The following is an 8,326-nucleotide window of genomic DNA, read 5'->3' as shown; positions in this document are numbered from 1 at the left end:
AAATCTGAAAAGTTAAAAAAAGTTATTGCATCGATTAGAATCTTCAAATACCAAAATTTCACAACTTAATTTTTAATCGTTTATTGATGTTCAAGAAATATATAGACCAGGAACCGCCATATCTGCATCATGCATGATGCGTCAAATCTGTGTACTGCAGCGGGAGGAGATCAAAACAAAGAATTTAGGGGCAACGCATCATTTTTGAGGGAAAAGGGCCCCAGGGGTGGAATAAAAATATACTGCTATTGTATTTTCCATATTGACCATCGCTCTACCTTGATATGTTAACTTTTTTTGTTCACATCAGAGCTTTAGTCCTTTCCCTTCAACTTCTGTGGGGGCACGCCACTGGGTTTGTTTACATTCCTCCCACAGAGTACAGTACACAATTTGCGTATATCTGAGTTGGGCGTTCCTGTATATAGTTCCTTGGGTTTATTTATCTACAGGGTTACCCGCCCAGGATGAGACTGTAAAGACGACCCGAAACTCTTTAGATTTTACGACTCTGCAGGTTAAATTAAGTCTTCAGCCTTGAAAACAATCATTTTATGTCTAAATAAATGATTAGGTAAGAAAAGAAAAATGTTCACAGTTGCAGGGAATCATAGATGTAAGGGAAAAGACCGGATGAATTCTGTACAATCGTCTCTGAAGTCTCATTTTGTATGGGTAACCTTGTAAAATGAATAATTTTCTTTTTCTTGGTGTAAATAAGTTCACAATAACAATAAAACAACTGCGTATTTTTTTCTAGCATTGAGTATATATGTAATAAAATTCCCATTTCAAGTGGAAAGCTCCTTAAGTTCTAAACTAACCTGAGCAAAAAAAACATAATATTATAAATACAAATTATTACTTTATTGCAGTGACATATACAACCATGTATGATAGAGACTCTAGGGACAGACAATATTGTTGTTATTTCTGAACATTTTCTTGAACTGCCCATTTTTTCTAATTTTTTATTTTCCTTGGCTGTAGGTGTACTTCAAGCAAAACATTTCATTTGGGTTTTTTAAAAGAAATAGTTTGCCAGGGGTGTCAAATAAGGATTTTTATTTTTTTGTGACTCTGGACCAAAATCTCCAGTTTAGAATTTGTTAAATCCATAAATGTTTGATTTTACAAAAAATTATATTTCTATTATTCATTTTCAAAGAAAATATTTTTTTGGATAAGCTAGGAAGTCATCAACATTATTGACTGCAAATAAAGTTTTTTGGTAAAAGTATCTGATTGTTATAGAATTGCGCGAGTTGAATTAAACTTTTCAAGTTGAATGTTTTTTTAAATGTTCACTTTTTTTACGCGCATTTTCAGATATTCCTTGTGTAGAATGCCGCAAATAATTCCGAGTTTATACAACTTCAATCTGTTTTGTTAATTATAGTGAAAACCATAGAATTTTTATGGGTGGTTCCATGGGGAAAATTAAAGGCAGAGGTATGCCAAATATTTTGCTATTTGTTTTATATGGCGAAGGTTAGCCATTCCAGAGGTAGAAGATATTTCAGTTTTACCTAAATAAAGTTTGACATCATTCTCATGGGTTTGAAGATTTCAACATGATGTAATCATTGCAATACTTTAGTCCATCCATGTTTATGCCTTAACATGGCCAGATTTTTAAAAATAGTTTTATCTTCGAGAATTGGAAACTTTTAGGCATCCTGGCCGATTTTATTTCTCATCACAACAGCTGAGTTTTCACCAAGTTAGATCTTACTAAGCTAAGGGCTATTATCAAGTTTTGATGGCCAATGGTGACATTCCAAAGACGGCAGTGATTACTTTTTTTGGTCTCTTCGAGTGGATCAGGACGCCGTTTGGTTTGAGGAATGCTGATTGCACTTTTCAGAGGATGAAGGACCAGATTCTCGGTGATATTCCCCACTGTTTTGTGTATGTTGATGACATGCTCATAGCCAGTCCTGACTTAGAGTCACACCTCTGCCATGTCCGCCAAGTTCTTGACACACTCCGTCTCCTTTTCCTCATCATCAACCCTACCAAGTGTGAGAATGCTAAACCAGAGGTTGAATATAATGGTATGAGAGTTTCCAGCAAGGGATGTTTTCCTCTCCAGATGCATTCTGATGTCATTTCTGCTTTCCCTCGCCTAGTGGACAAGAAGGGTCTCCAACGGTTTCTTAGTATACTCAACATATAAAGAAGAGCTGCAGGGATTCTTGCTCCACTGACTGATGCATTGAAAGGGAAGGTTTCAGCTCTCTCCTGGACTTTAGAAATTAAGCTAGCTTTCTTCATCACCAAGTCTGTTCTCTCTAATGTTCCAAATCCTTCCGCCAAGGTTTCCCTCTCTGTGGATGCCTCTGGTTCTCACATCGGAGCTGTTCTTTAACAAGATATTGCAGGTTCTTGGGCTCCTCTGGCTTTCTACTCCAAGAAGCTTTCCTCCATCCAGTCCAGATACTCTGCCTTTGACCGGGAGCTTTTCGCAGCTTACTCTGATTTTTGCCATTTCCTGTTCCTCCTAGAACGTGAAGAGTTTGTTTTATTAACAGACCGCAAACCTCTAACACATGCCTTGTTCAGGTCTTCTCCACCCTGGTCTGCCATGCAGCAACGCTCCCTGTCTTTCCTCTTAGAGTTCAACTGAGATATCCACCATCTCCCTGGTGCAGAGAATGTGGTAGCTGATGCCTTATCCCGTCTTGGTCCTGACCCAGATACAGTTGATGTTCTATCTACACTGTCTTTGCTACTCCACCTTCAGTTCCAGGAATATCCTATGTAGAAATGTCAAAACTTCAGCAGTCTGTCCTAAAGTCCAAGTCCTCCACCAATCCTCCTCCCTGAAGATTGTCTCTGTTCCCGTCTCTGGCTTGCCTGGTTACTTTGTGATGTCTCCACAGGTGTCCACTGTCCAATAGTTTCAGAGTCTATGAGAAGAGCAGTGTTCGACTCCTTCCACCAAGTTTCTCATCCTGGTAAGAGTGCTTCCCGGAAACTGATTTCCCAGAGTTTTGTCTGGGAGTTCTTAGCAAAAGATCTAAACCTCTGGGCTCAATCGTGCCTCAACTGCCAAAGGAGTAAGGTCCAGAGTCATATGAAGTCTCCAGTTCATCATATTCCAGTGCCTGGAATGAGGTTCTCTCATATTCATGTGAACTTGGTTGGTCTTCCTCAGTTCAATGGGTTCTCCATGACCAGTTCACCATCATTGATTGTTCAACCAAATGGCCAGAAGCAGTTCCTCTTTACTCAACTACAGCAGAGGATTGTGCTAAAGTTCTCCTACGCTTGTGGATTCTTCTTTTCGGAGTACCATCAATGATTACCTCTGACTGCGGAGAGCATTTCACAAGCTTTGTAGAGTCTGCATTGTGTAAGTTCCTTGGAATAATTCACTCTCCTTCTACTTCCTTCCATCCTTAATCTAACGGAATTGTGGAGAAGTTCCATCGCCAACTCAAGGGTTACCTCCGTGCTCGACTTTCTGGGTCTGATTGGTTCCATCATCTTCCCCTAGTTTTACTTGGCCTTTGAAGTGTTCCCAGAGAGGATTTGTCAATTTCTTCCTCTGAAGCTGTGTTTGGTTCTCTTATAGTTCTACTGTGCAAGATCCTGGATAATCCTGAGCTCCCTTCTCCAGAGTATCTTCAATGAATCCATCAGATTATAAAAAATACTCCTGTTGCTCTGCCTCATCACAAATCAACTCTGCCATGCTCAGTTCCAGCACAAGTTCCTCCAAGTTTGCTCCGGGCAACCCATGTTTTTGTTGGAGAAGATGCTTCCTGACCTCCTCTTCCTCTGCTCTACAGAGGTCCCTACCTGGTAGTTTCTCAAACTCCAAAATATTTTTCTCTCCAGGTTGGTTCCAAGACTGACTCTGTGTCTGTGGAAAGATTAAAACCAGTCCTCTCCGAGTTCCCTGTACCAGCCTGGAAACCCCCTTGCCATTGAAGACCTCCGGTGTCTGAAAGACCTCTGTCTCTGGTACTTCTGGCTTTGATGCCTCTGATGTCTCCATGGCCTCATACACTTCTTTTAGCAGCTAGAAGTTCAAAGAAGAGGGTTTGGTTTTCTCCTCCAGTCCCTGTACCATTCTCAGCCCGGAAAACCCCTAGAAGAATAGTCAGAGATAACTATCTTGGTTCTCTACAATATCTCAAGATGCTGGGGGGACCCCTGTGGAGGATCTTGTCTTCCACTTCCGGACCAAGCAACCAAACCAGATATATATGATATAGATATTATTCCCATGTTGTAAGTTAGAACTTAATATATATTCAGTCCATTATTTTTTTTTCAATATCAATTTCATACTTAATGGTTTTTGCTATTTGTTAACAGAACCTTCCAATAATTTTCAAAAAATTGCTGTTCATTATGGGAATGTTTTCCAGCCCTACTTAAGACTTTTTTCAGATCTTTAATGGATGTCAAAACTGTATCCTTGCTAAATGTTTTTGTGAAACAAAAATAAAATAAAATATGATCCAATAAATCAAAAGAACATCTGTTGACAAATTTTAAATCCGACAAAATCTTCATATCATGAAAAATCTGTTCTTAACAATTATCATGGAAAATAAAAAATTTAACATTCCTGTAATTTGTCCATTTTTATGCATTTGCGGTCAGAACTGTTGAGGTCCCACACAAAATTTGGGCCCAATCGTTTCAACCGTTTTGACTTTAATTGGATACAAACAAACAGCAAAATATATATATATAAAGAAGTAAAATTGATTATATTTGTGTGTAAACAAACTATTATGTAAGTATCTTCATTCGATTGAAATTAATGTGTAACAGAGGGAGGGGGTGCAGAGCCGCCATGGGACCCGCGAAATATCGGATTCGCTGTATGACTTTCAAAAGCTGGTTGATGACCTGCTCTAATGTACAATCAGGGAGGATGAAAGTTCTCTAACTGTGTGCTCAGTTAGCTGTACTGTATGCAGGGGCGGATACAGGATTTAAGTGAGGGGGGGGGGGGGCAAGATTTTTTAGGAACAAAAAAATCATAATTAGGAACAAAAAATCGCGCAGCAGGCGAAAATTTTTTTTGACTTAAAAGACTCAAAAAGAGTCAAAATGACTAAAGACTAAAAAACTAGACGTTTAACTTTATTACATTATACATTTATTACACATTATAGTTTATTAAGACAGATATTTTTCCTGTCTTGCACTAGGGTTTCTTTCCCTGAAGCATGCTATTAAGAAGCTTTTCTAAAAATAGGAACAAAAATTTTTATTTTCTTCTGAATGCCTCGAAATCTCAGGGGGGGCGAATTTCCCCCCGCCCCTCCCCCTGTATCCACCCCTGACTGTATGCACTTACAACTGTTTACTAATATTGATATACTAAAGGTTAGGCCAGAATCAATCCAATATATTACGACTATAGATTACACATTTCGAAAAATGTATAGGCGCAGAATTAATTCTGGGTGATTTTACGGCTAAGTCTATCAAACCTCGTATATCCTTTACTAAAAAGGACTCAGCTACATTTTGCCTAGTCACATTTTGCCTAGGTAACAGTTTGCCTAGGTAACATTTTGCCTAATAACATTTTGCCTAGGGTAACATTTTGCCTAGAGTAACAAAAGAGCGAATTTTTTGCCTAGTTTATAATTTTTCACAAAGAAATTTTTAACAATCCGAGAATTTTTCAAAAATCCGCAAATTTATTTTGCAAAAATTTCGCAATTTTTTTTTTAATAATTCAATTTTCTATAAACCACTCAGAAGGAGAGACAAATTGGAAATTGCTCCCATGATAACTGCAGGGCTTACCATGCAGTGTGAGCACAACTACAGGGATACGAATAACGTCTCCTATGTTTTCAATGGGGAGAGGGCAGAGACCGAGAAATGGCGCTGTTCTTGCACTGCAAGCCTAGCAACGAGGATCATACTGGAAACCTGGTAGGGGATGTACTTCCAACCCATGGCCATACAAACAAGCTGCTGAAGACTAAAGCTAATAGCACAGAAAAGGCTGTGATTGAGAAATAAGATGAATAATGATAAATAAAGATATAACCAGTAGGTATACCATGTATACTCCATGATGTAAACTGTAATTAAAAAATATGTATATCTGATATATAACCATAGTTCATCTGTTGTAGAGTATAAAAAATGTTAAAATTGCTGGACAAGATACAATTCAATTGTCCTATAACATTTAATTCATTAAAGTTTAACTGGTTAAGCTTTAAAAAAATGTTTAATTTTTGACAAAATTTGTTTTAAAAATAAGCAATAGGCAAAAAACATGCTCTTGCGTTATCTAGGCAAAATGTGACTAGGCAAAAGTGAACTAGGCAAGTTGTGACTAGGCAAAATGTGACTAGGCAAATTGTGATTAGGCAAAATGTAGCTGAGCCCTTGGATTAATATAAAAATTCTCGTTCTCTTTGAAGTATTACCTAGAATGAGGTGAAGAACTGTATAGTGTTCATGTCTAAACCTTTAAAGTACTGGTTATCCATGTCTAAACCATGTGTTCCTTGCCAAAAACTTCAGCACATGGCCAATAATATTAAACTAATTTGGATTTAAAAATATTTGTCTGCTTTGTTATATTTTGTTAAACGAGTTTATATTTTTGCACTTTTAGTTCAATTGCGGATTTGAAAACTAACTTAATCTCTTGCATAAAGATATCAATACGGGCTGTAAAAATAACACCTTTTCATAAAACAATTGCATTGTATATTATACAATAATTGATAAAAAAATTTTATTTTTACAATACACAATTAGACAACATATATACAAGACCTATAGAATAGACTAAGGCTTTGTATTTTCTTCAAAAGATTTTGCCATAAACCCAAATTTACAATCTCTGTACTTTTGCAACCTGTTGATGTGAACCCATGTCCTTATGATAATTCTAACTTGGATTATTTTGTCAAACATTATTCAAAATTTTAAATATTTAAGGTCTACGGCATCGGGTTGCAAGATATAGGGGGTTAGAAAACAAAGTTTCTGTCTGAAACTCTTTAAATGGATATCTCTAGAGTACAGCTGTTATTCTTATGCAATAGACATTTTTTTACTTTAACAATAAACATTCTTACATCATCTAAATACATATAAAGTTGTAATCTCTGTTTGTATGTCCGATCATAACTCATGAACCCCTTGACCTATTAGTTTCAAATTTTGATTGGGGAACTCGGAAGAACCACGGGAACGCTATACTTTTAATTGTTTAAAGAAGACATTTCGAAAAATGCTTCAACTCAGAATTTCTTCTGGAAAAGTTGGCAGCTTAAGTTTTCCTCCCCTCGAGCATCCTTGAAATCATCTCTGGATTTTATGGTAGACCGAAACATCTCACATCATCCCAGAAAACTCAGCAGCATTTATTTTTTTAACTTTTTTAAATATTAAGAATTTTCTAAAAATCAACTTAAATTATATAAGTTTTGCTTTACGCTTTGCACTGGTTTCTGCTAGAGTTAGCTCTTTCCATTTTATTACCTAGAATGATCATCCTTGAGCTGTGTGACCTTTTTTGGTTTACCGATTATCATTTTAGTCTTTTCTTTTTTTAAAAACCCAATGTGATTAAACAAAATAATGCAGAACACATTTTTGTTTAAGATAAAAAGTTGTATCAGAAGTAAAAAAGTAAAAATGCTGAAAATCCTTCAAGAGCATTTCATCCAACAAGTGTTAAGACCAAGGTGTCTCCTTTTCAGTTCCTGAATATTTTTAGTCTATAAAAGATAAATAAAAAGATCTTTTAAGAGATTTAATGGAAATTCACCTAATTTTTACTTGGCTTTCATGCAAAAAAATAATTCATGAATACTGTTTAGCAGCCCAGTGGCAAGGCTGGTGCACATCCAAAATTTCACCTTAGTAATACAATTTAAAATATTTTCATTGGAGACACCAAGCTTTTCATAGGAGAACCCAGATTTTCGTTGAAGACTTCCAAGTTTTCAAGAGAGACCACCAGATTATCATAGTAAACCACTAACTTTACATGAAGAGCCCCGGATTTTCGTTGCACACCCCTAGCTTTTCATTGGAGACCCCAGATTTTTTTTGAAAACCTCCAGATTTTCATCAAGACCCCAATCTTTTCATTGGAGACCCCATATTTTTGTTAAAGAGACCTCAGATTTTCGATAGAGACCCCCAGATTATAATTGGAGTCTCCCAGCTTCAAATAGACCCCAGATTTTCATCACAAACCGTCAGCTATACATTAATTGACCCCCAGAATTTCGTTGGAGACCCACAAAATTCATTTGAGACCCCATTTTTTTTCCAAACATCTAGATTTTCATTGGGACACTAAATTTTCATT

This window comes from Eurytemora carolleeae, unplaced genomic scaffold (assembly GCF_000591075.1).
Source record: "Eurytemora carolleeae unplaced genomic scaffold, Eaff_2.0 scaffold354, whole genome shotgun sequence".
Classification (NCBI taxonomy): Eukaryota; Metazoa; Arthropoda; class Copepoda; order Calanoida; family Temoridae; genus Eurytemora; species Eurytemora carolleeae.
The sequence above is the reverse complement of the archived record's forward strand: the minus strand, read 5'-3'. Positions refer to the sequence as shown.